The sequence below is a fragment of the Phyllobates terribilis genome, unplaced genomic scaffold (assembly GCF_046119375.1).
Source record: "Phyllobates terribilis strain yellow unplaced genomic scaffold, ASM4611937v1 Scaffold_5__5_contigs__length_657084704, whole genome shotgun sequence".
Classification (NCBI taxonomy): domain Eukaryota; kingdom Metazoa; phylum Chordata; class Amphibia; order Anura; family Dendrobatidae; genus Phyllobates; species Phyllobates terribilis.
This window is the reverse complement of record NW_027362765.1, coordinates 66,090,336-66,110,190: the sequence shown is the minus strand read 5'-3', so window position 1 is coordinate 66,110,190 and position 19,855 is coordinate 66,090,336. Positions and strand designations below refer to the sequence as shown.

The following is a 19,855-nucleotide window of genomic DNA, read 5'->3' as shown; positions in this document are numbered from 1 at the left end:
CATGTGGGGGAGGGGGATGAGAGAGGGGCACATGTGGGGGAGGGGGACGAGAGGGGCACATGTGGGGGAGGGGGATGAGAGAGGGGCACATGTGGGGGAGGGGGTGAGAGATGTGCACATGGGGGGGATGTGAGCTGCACATGGGGGGGTTTGAGAGCTGCACATGGGGGAATTGGGAGTAGGGGGATAATGAGCTGCACATAACGAATGTGGGGTGGGGGAGAGTAAATGATAAATGATGATGGGGTGGGGAGAGCACGGAGATGATATAATGAATTGGGGCAGGGGGTGCATGTAAATATTGAATGCGGGGAGCAGGAAGTATAGAGTAGGGGGCGTTGCGGATGCAGGAGTGTGACTGGTAACAAATTGGCGGAAAGAGTAGAGGTTCTAATTAAATTATATATTAAGTGCCTATTTACAGTTAATGGGGGCACAGTGGTGGATTACAATTTATATTTGGAATGGTAGGTTGCATAATAACTAACCATATATTGATGGTGGATGCACGTCTGTATTCAGCTGCGTAATGTAGAAGTTGGGGAATGTGCTCTAGATAACTGTGTTATTTTATGCAGAGACGAGTCCTGGCTGGAAGACGTGATGGCGGTCTGTGCTGGATGAAGGAGAAAAGCGAAGATGAAGGACTTCACCTAGAGACGTCACCGGTGAGTCAGTCTATTACATGTACACTGTGTATAATGTCACTGGTGATCACTGTATTACCTGTACACTGACACTATATACAGAGCTCCTGTGTATAATGTCACTGGTGATCACTGTATTACCTGTACACTGACACTATATACAGAGCTCCTGTGTATAATGTCACTGATGATCACTGTATTACCTGTACACTATATACAGAGCTCCTGTGTATAATTTCACTGGTGATCACTGTATTACCTGTACACTGACACTATATACAGAGCTCCTGTGTATAATGTCACTGGTGATCCCTGTATTACCTGTACACTGACACTATATACAGAGCTCCTGTGTATAATGTCACTGATGATCACTGTATTACCTGTACACTATATACAGAGCTCCTGTGTATAATGTCACTGGTGATCACTGTATTACCTGTACACTGACACTATATACAGAGCTCCTGTGTATAATTTCACTGGTGATCACTAGATTACCTGGACACTTACGTTATACATACCATGTATAGAGCTCCCGTGTATAATGACACTTATGGTAATATTAGTAATGTGGTGGTAATATTAGTAATTTAGTGGTAATATGTGGTCTGGTCATGGTGTGGCAGTTTTTCTCCCTTCTGTGTGGTATTATTCAGTCACTATGTTGTGGTAATATGTGGTCTGGTCATGGTGTGGCGGTATTCCCTGTATGTGGTATTATTGGTCATTTAAAAAAAAAATGTATATGACACATTCCCTTAAAGAAAACTAAATAAAAATATATCTAAAAAGAGTATTGGATATTTTAAGAAAATTTTAATAGGTTAGAGTAGGGCCCGCCCAGAAGAGTCTACCTTATCGTGGTGGCGGCTTTAAAAATCTTTTGGCCAAAACAAAAGCTGATGGCTATGTATGTGGCGCTGTCACATGGCCGAACGTCAGGAGAACCTGGTGGCAGCGACGTGGACGAGCGCCAGGATTCTGCAGGGATTGCATGGGGGTAAGTATAACAAGTTTTATTTTTTTTAAATACAATTAATTAACTAGGAGTGGGGGGAATCAGAGATGCACGGGGGGGATGAGAGATGCACATGGTGGGGGTGAGAGATGCACATGGGGGGGTGAGAGATGCACATGGGGGGGGTGAGAGATGCACATGGGGGGTGAGAGATGCACATGGGGGGGTGAGAGATGCACATGGGGGGGATGAGAGATGCACATGGGGGGGATGAGAGATGCACATGGGGGGGATGAGAGATGCACATGGGGGGGATGAGAGATGCACATGGGGGGGATGAGAGATGCACATGGGGGGGATGAGAGATGCACATGGGGGGGATGAGAGATGCACATGGGGGGGTGAGAGATGCACATGGGGGGATGAGAGATGCACATGGGGGGATGGGAGATGCACATGGGGGGGATGAGAGATGCACGGGGGGTGAGAGCTGCACATGGGTGGGATGAGAGCTGCACATGGGGGGGTGAGAGATGCACATGGGGGGTTATGTTTACATAACTTTGTTGCCTTATGAAGGGCAGGGGGGGCCCCCCAAAATTTCTTGCACAGGGGCCCACTACAGTCTGTGTCCGCCCCTGCGTGAAGTTGCCAAGAAACTGAAGATTTCCTACAACGGTGTGTACTACTCCCTTCAGGGGATAGCACAAACAGGCTTTAACCAGAGTAGAAAGAGAAGTGGGAGGCCCCGCTGCACAACTGAGCAACAAGACAAGTACATTAGAGTCTAGTTTGAGAAATCGACGCCTCACAGCTCCTCAACTGGCAGCTTCATTAAATACTACCCGCAAAACGCCAGTATCAACGTCTACAGTGATGAGGCGACTCCAGGATGCTGGCCTTCAGGGCAAAGTGGCAAAGAAAAAGCCATATCTGAGACTGACTAATAAAAGGAAAAGATTAATATGGGCAAAAAAACACAGACATTGGACAGTGGAAGATTGGAAAAAAGTTTATGGACAGACGAATCAACGTTTGAGGTGTTTGGATAACACAGAATAACATTTGTGAGACGCAGAACAACTGAAAAGATGTTGGAAGAGTGCCTGACGCCATCTGTCAAGCATGGTGGAGGTAATGTGATGCTCTGGGGTTGCTTTGGTGCTGGTAAAGTGGGAGATTTGTACAAGGTAAATGGGATTTTGAATAAGGAAGGCTATCACCCCATTTTGCAACGCCATGCCATAGCCTGTGGACAGCGCTTGATTGGAGCCAATTTCATCCTACAACAAGACAATGACCCAACGCACACCTCCAAATTATGCACGAACTATTTAGGGAAGAAGCAGGCAGCTGGTATTCTATGTGTAATGGAGTAGCCAGCGTAGTTACCAGATCTCAACCCCATTGAGCTGTTGTGGGAGCAGCTTGACCGTATGGTAGCCAAAAAGTGCCCATCAAGCCAATCCAACTTGTGGAGGCGCTTCAGGAAGCATGGGGGGAAATTTCTCAAGATTATCTCAGCAAATTAACAGCTAGAATGCCAATGCTGGAATTGCTGCAAAGGGAGCATTCTTTGACGAAAGCAAAGTTTGAAGGAGAAAATTATTCTTTCTAATAAAAATCATTATTTCTAACCTTGTCAATGTCTGGATTATATTTTCTAATCAATTTGCAACTCATTTGATAAATAAAAGTATGAGTATTGAACGGTAGTGTAACTTTCTTTTGTTATTTTTAAATAAAGTACAAGTGTGTGTGTTTTATTTCAATTAAGACTTTATTCTGGCTGTGTCCTTATTTACAATATAACTATAGGATTAGTAATGGAGAGGCGTCTTATAGTGGGTAGAGCCGGGGAAAGTGCCAGAAGGAGGAGAAATGAGTTCCCATCCCGGTCTGATCGCAGGAGGGAGAAAAAGTGAGTATATAATTAGTGATGAGCAAACATGCTCATCACTCGGAGAGTATGATCGGGTGGGAGCTCGGGTCCCCGCCCAGCATGTTTGGCGCTCTTTAGAGAGCCAATGAACATGCAGGGTTTGTTTGCCATGCACTGTAATGCTGTAGCCATGTTTGTTGTGGCATTACAGTGATTGGCTGGCCGCACAGCGTCATCGGGTCTATATATGACCCTGTGACATTAGGCTCATTAGAGTGAACCCCGGAACCAGGCAGAGTAGGGAGAGCTGCTGCTGAGTGAGGGAATGATTTGCTTGTTTATTAGTTAGTATAGGTATTCCACAACATACAGTTATATGAAAAAGTTTGGGCACCCCTATTAATCTTAAGCTTAATGTTTTATAAAAATTGGTGTTTTTGCAACAGCTATTTCAGTTTGATATATGTAATAACTGTTGGACACAGTAATGTTTCTGCCTTGAAATGAGCTTTATTGTACTAACAGAAAATGTGCAATCTGCATTCAAACAAAATTTGACAGGTGCATAAGTATGGGCACCTCACCAGAAAAGTGACATTAATATTTAGTAGATCCTCCTTTTGCAAAAATAACAGCCTCTAGTCGCTTCCTGTAGCTTTTAATGAGTTCCTGGATCCTGGATGAAGGTATTTTTGACCATTCCTCTTTACAAAACAATTCCAGTTCAGTTAAGTTTGATGGTCGCCGAGCATGGACAGCCCTCTTCAAATGATCCCACAGATGTTCAATGATATTCAGGTGTGGGGACTGGGATGGCCATTCCAGAACATTGTAATTGTTCCTCTGCATGAATGCCTGAGTAGATTTGGAGCGGTGTTTTGGATCATTGTCTTGCTGAAAGATCCATCCCCTGCGTAACTTCAACTTTGTCACTGTTTCTTGAACATTATTGTCAAGAATCTGCTGATACTGAGTGGAATTCATGCGTCCCTCAACTTTAACAAGATTCCCGGTGCCGGCATTGGCCACAAAGCCCCAAAGCATGATGGAACCTCCACCAAATTTTACTGTGGGTAGCAAGTGTTTTTTTGCCGCCATGCAGAACGCCTTTTTGTATGACCAAACAACTCAATCTTGGTTTCATCAGTCCACAGGACCTTCTTCCAAAAAGAAATTGGCTTCTCCAAATGTGCTTTTGCATACCTCAGCCGACTCTGTTTGTGGCGTGCTTGCAGAAATGGCTTCTTTCGCATCACTCTCCCATACAGCTTCTCTTTGTTCAAAGTGCGTTGTATAGTTGACCGATGCACAGTGACACCATCTGCAGCAAGTTGATGCTGCAGCTCTATGGAGGTGGTCTGAGGATTGTCCTTGACTGATCTCACCATTCTTCTTCTCTGCCTTTCTGATGTTTTTCTTGGCCTGCCACTTCTGGCCTTAACAAGAACTGTCCCTGTGTTCTTCCATTTCCTTACTATGTTCCTCACAGTGGAAACTGACAGGTTAAATCTCTGAGACAGCTTTTTGTATCCTTCCCCTGAACAACTATGTTGAATAATCTTTGTTTCCAGATCATTTGACAGTTGTTTTGAGGAGCCCATGATGCCACTCTTCAGAGGAGATTCAAACAGGAGAACAACTTGCAAGTGGCCACTTTAAGTAGCTTTTCTCATGATTGCATACACCTGGCTATGAAGTTCAAAGCTCAATGAAGTTACAAAACCAAAAAAAGTGCTTTAGTAAGTCAGTAAAAAGTAGGTAGGAGTATTTAAAACAAGAAAATGATAAGGGTGCCCATACTTATGCACCTGTCAAATTTTGTTTGAATGCAGATTGCACATTTTCTGTTAGTACAATGAACCTCATTTCAAGGCAGAAACATTACTGTGTCCAACAGTTATTACATATATCAAACTGAAATAGCTGTTGCAAAAACACCAATTTTTATAAAACATTAAGCTTAAGATTAATAGGGGTACCCAAACTTTTTCATATAACTGTATATACATTACAGACCAAAAGTTTGGACACACCTTCTCATTTAAAGATCTTTCTGTATTTTCATGACTATGAAAATTGTACATTCATAATGAAGGCAACAAAGCTATGAATTAACACATGTGGAATTATATACTTAACAAAAAAGTGTGAAGCAACTGAAAATATGTCTTATATTCTAGGTTCTTCAAAGTAGCCACCTTTTGCTTTGATGACTGCTTTGCACACTCTTGGCATTCTCTTGATGAGCTTCAAGAGGTAGTCACCGGAAATGGATTTCACTTCACAGGTGTGCCCTGTCATGTTTAATAAGTGGGATTTCTTGCCTTATAAATGGGGTTGGGACCATCAGTTGTGTTGTGCAGAAGTCTGGTGGATACACAGCTGATAGTCCTACTGAATAGACTGTTAGAATTTGTATTATGGCAAGAAAAAAGCAGCTAAGTAAAGAAATACGAGTGGCCATCATTACTTTAAGAAATGAAGGTCAGTCAGTCCGAAAAATTGGGAAAACTTTGGAAGTGTCCCCAAGTTCAGTTGCAAAAACCATCAAGCGCTACAAAGAAACTGGCTCACATGTGGACGGCCCCAGGAAAGGAAGACCAAGAGTCACCTCTGCTTCTGAGGATAAGTTTATCTGAGTCACCAGCCTCAGAAATCGCAGGTTAACAGCAGCTCAGATTAGAGACCAGGTCAATGCCACACAGAGTTCTAGCAGCAGACACATCTCTTCAACAACTGTTAAGAGGAGACTTTGTGCAGCAGGCCTTCATGGTAAAATAGCTGCTAGGAAACCACTGCTAAGGACAGGCAACAAGCAGAAGAGACTTGTTTGGGCTAAAGAATGCAAGGAATGGACATTAGACCAGTGGAAATCTGTGCTTTGGGGCATGCTATTCCATCCGGTTTGCGTTTAGTTGGACCATCATTTATTTTTCAACAGGACAATGACCCCAAACACACCTCCAGGCTGTGTAAGGGCTATTTGACCTAGAAGGAGAGTGATGGGGTGCTACGCCAGATGACCTGGCCTCCACAGTCACCAGACCTGAACCCAATCGAGATGGTTTGGGGTGAGCTGGACCGCAGAGTGAAGGCAAAAGGGCCAACAAGTGCTAAGCATCTCTGGGAACTCCTTCAAGATTGTTGGAAGACCATTTCTGGTGACTACCTCTTGAAGCTCATCAAGAGAATGCCAAGAGTGTGCAAAGCAGTCATCAAAGCAAAAGGTGGCTACTTTGAAGAACCTAGACTATAAGACATATTTTCAGTTGTTTCACACTTTTTTGTTAAGTATATAATTCCACATGTGTTAATTCATAGTTTTGATGCCTTCAGTGTGAATGTACAATTTTCAAAGTCATGAAAATACAGAAAAATCTTTAAATGAGGTGTGTCCAAACTTTTGGTCTGTACTGTATATATGTATATACAAGTGTGCATATGTATATATATGTATGTGTACACACACACACCTTATTAAGGTAAATTCCTGCGCCTCATTATCTCCTCCTGGCAGTGGCTCCATTCCAGCCGGTTCTGTAACCAGGAGAATAGACTGGAGTCTGTGAGGGTCCTGTTATCACCTCCGCTCCGTTCACCTCAGCACTCAACTGTCTAGAGTGGAGCTGCTGGAAGGAGCCTCACAGGAGCCATTCCAATCTAGACACAACCCCTGGAAGGAGCCCATACATGTACTGGAATGAGGAGACCCCGCCCCTTTTGGTGACATCATCCCCTCACAGGAGCCACTCCATTCTAGACTCTACCCATGTAAGAGCTGCAGCTGGAGGAGTCGAGTGACAGGTAATGATGGCAGCGAGAAAGAGAGGAACAGACCGAGTGTGATAACTGGAACATGACTGAATTCTGGACGACGGAGGGAGCAGATCCTATCACCTACTAGGATTCAGCCACAGCCATAGATCTAGTGTGGAGATTCCCCATTACTATTAACCACCTAAGTGCTGGATTTGAGATATTCTGTGAAAAATTACTGTATGTGACTATAATGTGATTGTGTGTTATACCGGGGGCAGGACGGGGCCATGACTGGATGTAGTGATCATGTGAAGCCGGTAACAGCTCCGGAGATTTCTTACATGGGATCTTTATGATGTTACATCGTCATCTTCTCCCCATTCAGGTCCCTACAATATCGGATCCTCTCAGTGGAGATCTTCTATATAAGAGAATTTTCCTGATTGACCCATCAAGGATGGATAGGGACAGGGACAAGATGGCGGAGAGGATATTACACCTCACTCTAGAGATCCTCTTCCGGCTTACTGGAGAGGTGAGAGATTCTGATGACGTCACATTACATCATTCTTATATATGGGAATAACAGATGGACAGAACTGGAGAGGTGAGGACTCTGGAAATGTCTGTAGTGAGATTTATTAATGTGTCTCTCCATAACCAGGATTACACAGTAGTGAAGAAGACCTCTAGTGAGCGCTGTCAGGCCCCTGTGTCTGAGGGATGGGGAAGACCCCTGAGCCCAATCACGGGACCTCCACCTCACCCCCTGATACATGAGGACATCAATGACCAGAAGATCCTAGAACTCACCTACAAGATGATTGAGCTGCTGACTGGAGAGGTGACACTGCTGGGAATGCTGGGACATTATACAGTAACGCTATGAAGGGATCGGGGGGATGACGGTATCATTGTATGTGTCAGGTTCCTATAAGGTGTCAGGATGTCACCGTCTATTTCTCCATGGAGGAGTGGGAGTATTTAGAAGGACACAAAGATCTGTACAAGGACGTCATGATGGAGGTTCCCCAGCCCCTCACATCACCAGGTAATAGACAGGACTAAATACACACGGCCTATAATTATCTGTATGTAAAGAATGAATTCAGTCCCTGTATGTGTTTCCTCCAGTTCTATCCAGTAAGAGGACAACACCAGAGAGATGTCCGCGTCTTCTTCTTCCACTTGATTGTAAACAAGAAGATCCCGATGTTCCTCAGGATCATCAGGTAGATGGAGAGAAGGTGTCATGAGATCTCCCCTATAATGTGTAGACGGCTGTGAAGGTCTTGTGTTCAGTTTTGTTTTATCCCCAAGTATTAGACATTGAATGGACAATTTATTAGAGACACTTTCAAACTTCCTTCTGAAACGTATTAGTTACATGACCACTTAGTGCAGCATAAATCGGAGTGATCAGTTTTCAGAATAGGAACATTGAACACTGTCACAGCACAAGTAAATTCAACCCTATGTAGTTTTTACATGCAATCATGTGAAGGGTATACGGAGAATTATGTGATCAATGAAATATATCCAGTGATATTGGATCCTGTGGATGTAAACAACATATGAAGGAAAATGTGAACAATAGTTGTGAGAACATGTGGTGCAGTTATACAGACTGCAGCTGAATACTGCGCTAGTGTTCAACTAATGTGTGTGAATGCAGCCATCATTCCTTAGAACAGATGGGCGATAGCAGCAGGAGACCAGTTCCAGGGTCATTGCTGACCTATAGGAACAGAAAGGAAAAAGGAGGATATTTTTTGCACATTCTGGGACCTCTGATATGTGTGGATGGATGTTAGGACACTAGGGCTTCGATAAGTATTGTGACCGATCAAGTTCATCCCTTCATGTCAACTGTTTATGGTACAAGGATTAAGACCAGTGTCATGTAGTTATGGATTGCTTCCTATGTAATGGTCACTTGGGCCCAGGTGTCTTATTCCGACCCAAGCACCAGTGAAACGGGTTCTTCAGGTTGTGGGTAATGTTACTTTCTGTAGATGTCTCCATGTTTGACTGAATACTATAAGATGACACAGAAATCCCAGATGTAATGTATAGACAAGGAAGATTACAGTCCATATTAAGAAAAGAAACTGAATTTTGAACATTGAATTTTCCTCAGGGTGTGTGTAATGTTATCTTCTGTAGCTGTCTCCCTTTTTGTTTGTATGTCAGAAGATGACACACAAACCACAGATGTAACATACAGACAAGGAAGATTACAGTCCATATAATTATATATAATGTGTATATAATATTTTTTTTTCTCTGTCCCTCTGTAACTCTCCCCTGCCCAGCTGCAGGGCTGACCCTCTGTAACTCTCCCCTGCCCAGCTGCAGGGCTGACCCTCTGTAACTCTCCCCTGCCCAGCTGCAGGGCTGACCCTCTGTAACTCTCCCCTGCCCAGCTGCAGGGCTGACCCTCTGTAACTCTCCCCTGCCCAGCTGTGGGGCTGACCCTCTGTAACTCTCCCCCTGCCCAGCTGCAGGGCTGACCCTCTGTAACTCTCCCCTGCCCAGCTGCAGGGCTGACCCTCTGTAACTCTCCCCTGCCCAGCTGCAGGGCTGACCCTCTGTAACTCTCCCCTGCCCAGCTGTGGGGCTGACCCTCTGTAACTCTCCCCTGCCCAGCTGCAGGGCTGACCCTCTGTAACTCTCCCCTGCAGGGCTGACCCTCTGTAACTCTCCCCTGCCCAGCTGCAGGGCTGACCCTCTGTAACTCTCCCCCTGCCCAGCTGCAGGGCTGACTCTCTGTAACTCTCACCTGCTGGGCTGACCCTCTGTAACTCTCCCATGCCCAGCTGCAGCGCTGACTATCTGTAACTCTCTCCTGCCCAGGTGCAGGGCTGACCCTCTGTAACTCTCACCTGCAGGGCTGACCCTCTGTAACTCTCCCCTGCCCAGCTGCAGGGCTGATCCTCTGTATCTCTCTCCTGCCCAGCTGCAGGGCTGACCCTCTGTAACTCTCCCATGCCCAGCTGCAGCGCTGACCCTCTGTAACTCTCCCCTGCCCAGCTGCAGGGCTGACTCTCTGTAACTCTCACCTGCAGGGCTGACCCTCTGTAACTCTCCCATGCCCAGCTGCAGCGCTGACCATCTGTAACTCTCCCCTGCCCAGCTGCAGGGCTGACCCTCTGTAACTCTCCCCTGCCCAGCTGCTGGGCTGACCCTCTGTAACTCTCCCCTGCCCAGCTGCAGGGCTGACCCTCTGTAACTCTCCCCTGCCCAGCTGCAGGGCTGACCCTCTGTAACTCTCCCCTGTCCAGCTGCAGGGCTGACCCTCTGTAACTCTCCCCTGCCCAGCTGCAGGGCTGACCCTCTGTAACTCTCCCTTGCCCAGCTGCAGGGCTGACTCTCTGTAACTGTCCCCTGCCCAGCTGCAGGGCTGACCCTCTGTAACTCTCCCCTGCCCAGCTGCAGGGCTGACCCTCTGTAACTCTCCAGCTGCAGGGCTGACCCTCTGTAACTCTCCCCTGCCTAGCTGCAGGGCTGACCCTCTGTAACTCTCTCCTGCACAGCTGTAGGGCTGACCCTCTGTAACTCTCCCCTGCCCAGCTGCAGGGCTGACTCTCTGTAACTGTCCCCTGCCCAGCTGCAGGGCTGACCCTCTGTAACTCTCCCCTGCCCAGCTGCAGGGCTGACCCTCTGTAACTCTCCAGCTGCAGGGCTGACCCTCTGTAACTCTCCCTTGCCCAGCTGCACGGCTGACCCTCTGTAACTCTCCCCAGCCCAGCTGCAGGGCTGACCCTCTGTAACTCTCCACTGTCCAGCTGCAGGGCTGACCCTCTGTAACTCTCCCCTGCCCAGCTGCAGGGCTGACCCTCTGTAACTCTCCCCTGCCCAGCTGCAGGGCTGACTCTCTGTAACTCTCCCCTGCCCAGCTGCAGGGCTGACCCTCTGTAACTCTCCCCTGTCCAGCTGCACGGCTGACCCTCTGTAACTCTCCCCTGCCCAGCTGCAGGGCTGACTCTCTGTAACTCTCTCCTGTCCAGCTGCAGGGCTGATCCTCTGTAACTCTCCCCTGTCCAGCTGCAGGGCTGACCCTCTGTAACTCTCCCCTGTCCAGCTGCAGGGCTGACTCTCTGTAACTCTCCCCTGCCCAGCTGCAGGGCTGACCCTCTGTAACTCTCCCCTGCCCAGCTGCAGGGCTGACCCTCTGTAACTCTCCCCTGCCCAGCTGCAGGGCTGACCCTCTGTAACTCTCTCCTGCCCAGCTGCAGGGCAGACCCTCTGTAACTCTCCCCTGCCCGGCTGTGGGGCTGACCCTCTGTAACTCTCCCCTGCCCAGCTGCAGGACTGACCCTCTGTAACTCTCCCCTGCACAGCTGCAGGGCTGACCCTCTGTAACTCTCCCCTGCCTAGCTGCAGGGCTGACCCTCTGTAACTCTCTCCTGCCCAGCTGTAGGGCTGACCCTCTGTAACTCTCCCCTGCCCAGCTGCAGGGCTGACCCTCTGTAACTCTCTCCTGCCCAGCTGTAGGGCTGACCCTCTGTAACTCTCCCCTGCCCAGCTGCAGTGCTGACCCTCTGTAACTCTCTCCTGCCCAGCTGTAGGGCTGACCCTCTGTAACTCTCCCCTGCCCAGCTGCACGGCTGACCCTCTGTAACTCTCTCCTGCCCAGCTGTAGGGCTGACCCTCTGTAACTCTCCCCTGCCCAGCTGCAGGGCTGACCCTGTGTAACTCTCCCCTGCCCAGCTGCAGGGTTGGCCCTCTGTAACTCTCCCCTGCCCAGCTGCAGGGTTGGCCCTCTGTAACTCTCCCCTGCCCAGCTGCAGGGCTGACCCTCTGTAACTCTCCCCTGCCCAGTTGCCTACTCTCAGATCCTCTGTAACTCTCACTTGTCCAGCTGCAGGGCTGACCCTCTGTAACTCTCACCTGTCCAGCTGCAGGGCTGACTCTCTGTATCTCTCCCCTGCCCAGCTGCAGGGCTGACCCTCTGTAACTCTCCCCTGCCCAGCTGCAGGGCTGACCCTCTGTAACTCTCTCCTGCCCAGTTGCCTACTCTCAGATCCTAACCCTATAAAGCATCTCTGGGATGAGGTGAAATGGGATGTTAAAAGAATCTCAGCACCTTCATCTAATTTGCAACAACTACAAGAACCTATCCTGTTGGCATGGGCCAGTATTCCTGGGGAATAATCTCAACACCTATTGGAATCTGTGATGCAATGAATTACTACAGTTCTGAGGGCCAATGGAGGACCAACAGACAACTAGATTGATGTCTCTTATAATGTGGCCATTCAGTGTATGTTTTACATCTGGTGGAGATGACAGGATAAAGCTGATCATAGACATTAGATGGTGTCTGGATCTTCTCACAATGTGGCCATTCAGTGTATGTTTTATACTTGGTAGAGATGACAGGATAAAGCTGATCATAGACATTAGATGTTGTCTGGATCTTCTCACAATGTGGCCATTCAGTGTATGTTTTATATCTGGTGGAGATGACAGGATAAAGCTGATCATAGACATTAGATGTTGTCTGGATCTTCTCACAATGTGGCCATTCAGTGTATGTTTTATATCTGGTGGAGATGACAGGATAAAGCTGATCATAGACATTAGATGTTGTCTGGATCTTCTCACAATGTGGCCATTCAGTGTATGCTTTATATCTGGTGGAGATGACAGGATAAAGCTGATCATAGACATTAGATGGTGTCTGGATCTTCTCACAATGTGGCTATTCAGTGTATGTTTTATACTTGGTGGAGATGACCGGATAAAGCTGATCATAGACATTAGATGGTGTCTGGATCTTCTCACAATGTGGCCATTTAGTGCATGTTTTATACTTGGTGGAGATGACAGGATAAAGCTGATCATACACATTAGATGTTGTCTGGATCTTCTCACAATGTGGCCATTCAATGTATGTTTTCTACTTGGTAGAGATGATAGGATAAAGCTGATCATAGACATTAGATGTTGTCTGGATCTTCTCACAATGTGGCCATTCAGTGTGTATTTTATACTTGGTGGAGATGACAGGATAAAGCTGATCATAGACATTAGATGTTGTCTGGATCTTCTCACAATGTGGCCATTCAGTGTGTATTTTATACTTGGTGGAGATGACCGGATAAAGCTGATCATACACATTAGATGTTGTCTGGATCTTCTCACAATGTGGCCATTCAATGTATGTTTTCTACTTGGTAGAGATGATAGGATAAAGCTGATCATAGACATTAGATGTTGTCTGGATCTTCTCACAATGTGGCCATTCAGTGTGTATTTTATACTTGGTGGAGATGACAGGATAAAGCTGATCATAGACATTAGATGGTGTCTGGATCTTCTCACAATGTGGCCATTCAGTGTATGTTTTATACTTGGTGGAGATGACAGGATAAAGCTGATCATAGACATTAGATGTTGTCTGGATCTTCTCACAATGTGGCCATTCAGTGTATGTTTTATATCTGGTGGAGATGACAGGATAAAGCTGATCATAGACATTAGATGTTGTCTGGATCTTCTCACAATGTGGCCATTCAGTGTATGTTTTATACTTGGTGGAGATGACAGGATAAAGCTGATCATAGACATTAGATGTTGTCTGGATCTTCTCACAATGTGGCCATTCAGTGTATGTTTTATACTTGGTGGAGATGACAGGATAAAGCTGATCATAGACATTAGATGTTGTCTGGATCATCTCACAATGTGGCCATTCAGTGTATGTTTTATACTTGGTGGAGATGACAGGATAAAGCTGATCATACACATTAGATGTTGTCTGGATCTTCTCACAATGTGACCATTCAGTGTATGTTTTATATCTGGTGGAGATGACAGGATAAAGCTGATCATAGACATTAGATGTTGTCTGGATCTTCTCACAATGTGGCCATTCAGTGTATGTTTTATACTTGGTGGAGATGACAGGATAAAGCTGATCATAGACATTAACCCCTTTACAGCCTGTGCCGTATTATACGCACAGGCTGTAATCCCCGGTTCAGTGAGGGCTCCGGAGGTGAGCCCGCACTGAACCGGGCACATGTCAGCTGATTCTTACAGCTGACATGTGCCCGCAACAGCCGCGGGTGGAATCGCGATACACCCGCGGCTGTTAACATGTTAAATTCCGCTGTCAATCTCTGACCGCAGCATTTAGTAGCGGAAGCGCGTCACTTACCCCGCCCATCGGCGACCCCGTCACATGATCGCGGGTCACCGATGGGTGGTCATGACAACCCTGGGTCTGCAGCAGGCACCAGTGGTTGTCATGAGCTGGTCGCTATGAGCGCCACCTAGTGGTCGGCGCTCATAGCACAGGACCATTTCTGCTACATACAGGTGATCTGCTGATAACCTCTATGTAGCAGAGGCGATCAGACAAGTGCTGCTTCTAGTCTCCTATGAAGACTATAGAAGCAAGCAAAAAGTGAAAAAAAAAAATGTTTTTAAAAATATTAAAAAAATATAAAAGTTTAAATCACCCCCCTTTCACCCCATTCAAAATAAAATAATTAAAAAAAAAAAACCTACATACACATATTTGGTATTGCCGCGTTCAGAATCGCCCGATCTATCAATATAAAAAAATAATTAATCCGATCGGTAAACGGCGTAGCGAGAAAAAAAATTCTCAACGCCAGAATTACGTTTTTTGGTTGCCACAACATTGCAATAAAATGCAATAACGGGCGATTAAAACATCAGATCTACCCCAAAATTGTAGCAATAAAAACTTCAGCTTGGTGCGCAAAAAATAAGCCCTGAACCGGCCCCAGATCCCGAAAAATGGAGACGCTACAGGTCTTAGAAAATGGCGCTATTTTTTTTTTTTTTATCAAACTTTGGAATTTTTTTTCACCACTTAAATAAAAAAGAACCTATACATGTTTGGTGTCTACGAACTCGTAATGACCTGGAGAAGAGTAATGTCAGGACTTTTTTTTCCATTCAGTGAACGTGGTAAAAAAAATAAAATAAAAAACAACTGTGGTATTGCACTTTTTTTGCAATTTCACCGCACTTGGATTTTTTTTCCCGTTTTCCCGTACACGATATGGTAAAACTAGTAATGGCGTTGAAAAGTACAACTCGTCCCGCAAAAAATAAGCCCTCACATGGCCATATTGACCAAAAAATAAAAAAGTTATGGCTCAGGGAACAAGGGGAGCAAAAAACGAAAATGCAAAAACGGAAAATCCCAGGGTTGCGAAGGGGTTAAATGTTCTTTTCTGTTTTTCTACATAATTTCTTACGACTTCTCCATCTGTTTGTGACTTTTACAATATTTCTTTCAGGGTAGATATCTGCCCCATATTAATACTACAGAGACATATGTGAGGGGTGATGAGCGGTGTAAAGAGGAGATTCCTACAGATAACCGCACAGGTGAGTAGTGACCACTTAATGCCGAGAAGTCACAGGTATTAGTCACTGGCTTGTAGAATAATTATAAGTGTTGATGTATTTCAGAGTATGTTCACATGGACCTTTTAATGTCGACTTTACAGTTAAAGATTTAGGGGCTGATTCATTAAGACAGGCTCTGTGCACCCCAGTCTGAATCAAGGTGTGAGGAGGGATAAGATGCAGACCACTTAATGAATTCACCAGAAATGGTACTAAATTCAGGGACAGACTGGAGAAACATGTCTGGCCGGCGTAAGTTACGCTACTGGAGTGACATAACTGTTGATTAATGTGGTGGGCGCCACCAAGCCCAGTCCATGCTCTACCCACATTGGAGGAGCTGCTGGGACTGGTGTGAAAATGCCAAAAATTTCTTATTTTTTACACACTGCTTCACACTTTGTAAAAATTTTGCATCTTTTCAAAGAATTTAATGCTAGAAAATTGACGTAAACACTTTGATGAATTGGCTGCTTAGTGCTTTAAGGGAACCTGACACCTTTTACATACTGTCCAATCCGTGAGAAGCATGTATCAGACACTGGCTGTACGATCTCAGCCATGTATGTTTTACTCTGAAACCTACGGCATTTCAGAGAGAAACATACATTTATTAGCCGCCAGGGATCGAGCCCCATGGATGACTAGTCGTACAGTCGAGTCCCTGGCGGCTTCTCTCTGCCCGCTGACAGTGACTGACAATCCTCTCCCTACATGCGCAGCCTCTGTCTATGTGCCGCAGCGTTTCAAAGTAAAACATACATGGCTGAGATTGTACAGCCAGTGCCTGATACATGCTGCTCACAGATTGGGCAGCATGTGTCAGGTTCACTTTAAAGAGAATCTGTCAGTAAGATCGATCATCCTAATCCGTCTATATGGGTACACTGACCCCAGGAAGTTGAATAAAATGATACCTTGAGATCTGTGATCTGATGTTAAATTCTAGAGAAATCCACATTTTTCTTACTATGTAAATGAGCTGTTGAGATCTATGTCTGGCCTATAGATCTTTACAGCTCATTTATATAATAAGAAAAATGTGAATTTCTCTGGAATAAGACCTCAGATTACAGATATCAAGGTATAATTTATTCTGCTTTCTATGATCTGGATGTCCATGTAGGTGGCATAGGAGGGTTGATCCTACTGACAGATTCCCTTTAAATGAAAAATAGAAAACATTATTTTACACTATTTTGTATACAGGTTTCTCCTCTGCATCCATAGTATATTTTTGAGCTGCTGCAGAAGAGACAACTCTGTATTCACAATCCTGTCTATCACAGGTCACTGTGCACAATGGATGTCTCTAAATTCCATGAAGCATGTTGGTGTCGGTGACATCTGATATAGAAGACAGAATCATTACCAGCCACAGGCTTCACTGTTATGTACATTCTTACGTTGGCTCCTGTCTCATAGTGACAGTCATGTTTGCAAATTGCGGACTTGCTTGGCTCCATGTGCAGCTCTAGATTTGCGTTGTGGATATGTGCAGGAAATATTTTGATCCATTAACTGGACCAGAATAAAGTAGAGATTCATGTGATGCAAATCAAATTCATGTAGAATTTTAGATAATTCACTTATCTCTGTAAATTCGAACAATTTAGATTTGGACAAATTGATAATTTTTAACTTTGCGGATGGTTGTATCCACCACAGAAGCCTCCTGTGATCTCAGGTGTGGCCACGTGGGCTTTTCCACGATGCCTTTCAGCTATCACATTACATAGTGTAGTGCAACAAACCAGGAGAGAATATCAGAGCCTTTATTAACGCTGAGGCAGGGAATGCTGCACCCATTTTAGGGTGGTTCTGGATAGTGAGTGACATCAGAGTTCATAGCTCAACAAGAGATAGGAATAGAAAACCCTAAAACTTTTGACAATTACTTCAGACAGTGTGTGTTGTACAACTGCACAAGTGAGGAAAATGAATGTAGTATTCTGTGAATATAAAGAGATTCAGTTGACCAATAGAGAGAGACAGAAGAGTGGTGCCAGCCGTAAAGCAGCAGCCAGTGAGATTAGTATGAGATATAGTGTTGCTGGGCTGGCATCTTTTCTTTCTGCATTTGAATTACACAATTTGTTTCTAAATTCCTCATGCACTAGAAAGCAGCAAGCCAGCACAATATTTCTCAAAGACAATAAAATCTGAACTTGCTGTCAGAGAAAATGTGCTTGTCACAAGCGACTGATTGTTTTGAATTTGTCCATTTCTTTTGTATTCATTTTTTGTGAAAGGGGGGATAATAATATTTAAAAAAAATACTAAATATAATTGACCAAAATCCAGACATGTAACTGTGACTATCTACCTCACTAAGTAGTGTGTGTGTGCGTGTCAGGTTTGTTTTTTTTAATTGACACATTTTTTTCTGGACAAATGTCACATACACATATGCCATACCAATACAACTGTAGTTGCTAATTTTTTGGACGTGTACATACCTAGCATTTCTTGTTATGTCTTTTTTGACAAGGGAAAAGAAGAGAAAATAGCAAATTAATTTTAAAAAATACACACCTTTAACTTTGCATGTCTGTTTTTGTACACCTGTATACTAGTTTAGCTTGACACCCCTACACACGACACCAATACAGCAGCATTTTACAATTGCTGACTTTTTGGACATGTACCAAGCATGTCTTCTTATGTCATTTTTGAGAAAGAGGAATAATTTAGGTTGAAAAGATGAACTTTTGTCAAATGTAGTGTAAAAAATGTGTTGTAAAAGAAATAGTGGCAATCGCAATGAACAGGGTAGTATAAAAAAGAAAAAAACATATTCACAACTTCTTCCATTTGATATATTGGATGAGATGAACAGTCGGCCTGTGTGCTTGGATGAGATGGGGCCAGAAGAGATGTAGGTCACGATTCAAGCCCTTAGCTGTGTTGGTGGCTCTGTCAGCCTTATTAATATGGCTGACAGAGCCACCAACACCGGTAATATTAAAGGACACCAGTAGTATCACCTTAGGTGCAGTGGCACTCTGCGTCCGAGCAAAGTAGGAGGTAGTAATCGGGCGGTAGTGCAAGGAGCTCAGAAAATATCTTTCACTGAGGCAACTGTCAGCTGAGTAAGATGTGATGATAATGATTGTGTAATGGACAAAACTTGACTTTTGTCTAGTTTTCTCAAATTTTCCATCATGGAATTCTGAGTATGTCCCATCTCAGATGAATTAGAAAAAAAAACAGTGCCGCTTTTTGCGATCTGTCTCTTGCTAGTTCGAACATAAGGTATGTCAGAATAAAAATAATGAACCTCTGAATATAGAATATAATGATGACTTAAAATGAGTCCAGTTTCCAGATATGAAATTAAATGTAAATTGATATGAACACGGCAATAAAATCAGAAGTCACAAACCAAAAATTAGCAGGGTTGCCAGCTCACCTTTTACGGTTCAATATAGTGGGGGGCACGGAACGTTCTCCCTGACCAGATGTAGAAATATGCAGGAAAATAGGTGAATTCCAGCTCCAGCAGTTAAAATAATGATCCTTTATTGAAAAAAAATCAATAAAAATATATAATGCGTTTCAGCATGTCTGTTAATTTTTGATCAATTTCACCCAGTGAACTCCTTATGGATTATGTATTTTAATATTTTTTTTTTTTCAAAAAATTATCTTTATTTTAACTGCTGGAGCTGGAATTCGACCATTTCCTGAAAATCTGATATAGTTTTAGGTCAAATTTATGCAGAAAAATTTTGAAGGATTTGCAAATTTTCAAGCACACATGTAAGGCTAAGTGATCTACAAAAGAACCAGGGACTTGTAGCTGTTTTCAGAGGACACTACTGCAAATACTTTTTCAGATCCCCCAGAGCTCCCATATTCAGCCAATGTTCCTATTGGCTTGCATGACCTTTACAGTATAAGAATATGAAGGACTTGTTCTCCTTTCTATTATCCACTGTTTAGTTACTTTATAAAAGATATACAAAACTTCTTTCTCCAAAGCCATGACTTGTGTACACAACCAATCTGCTCCAATGTGCTTTGCTCTGTATTAGGATGCTTGTACCTGTCAGAGAATGTATGGGAAGGAATCCCCTAATAAAACTGATTACAGATCCATTTTACAAGTCTCTACTGAACAGGTAACTGGAACCAATTCATGACAGACATGGGGAAACATGAATCTACAGAGAATATGGCAATAATAAAGATGTGAAAATTTGAAAG

The 19,855-nt window shown here is 44.5% G+C and overlaps 2 protein-coding genes across 2 annotated transcripts in view; one reads left to right on the top strand and one right to left on the bottom strand.

Moving 5' to 3' along the window:
* The window catches only part of LOC141270719 (uncharacterized), a 477,393-nt gene that overhangs the window by 396,768 nt on the left and 60,770 nt on the right, over nt 1-19,855 (bottom strand). The window lies entirely within an intron of this gene.
* LOC141270771 (uncharacterized) overlaps nt 1-19,855 on the top strand; it is a 129,401-nt gene that overhangs the window by 105,204 nt on the left and 4,342 nt on the right. The window lies entirely within an intron of this gene.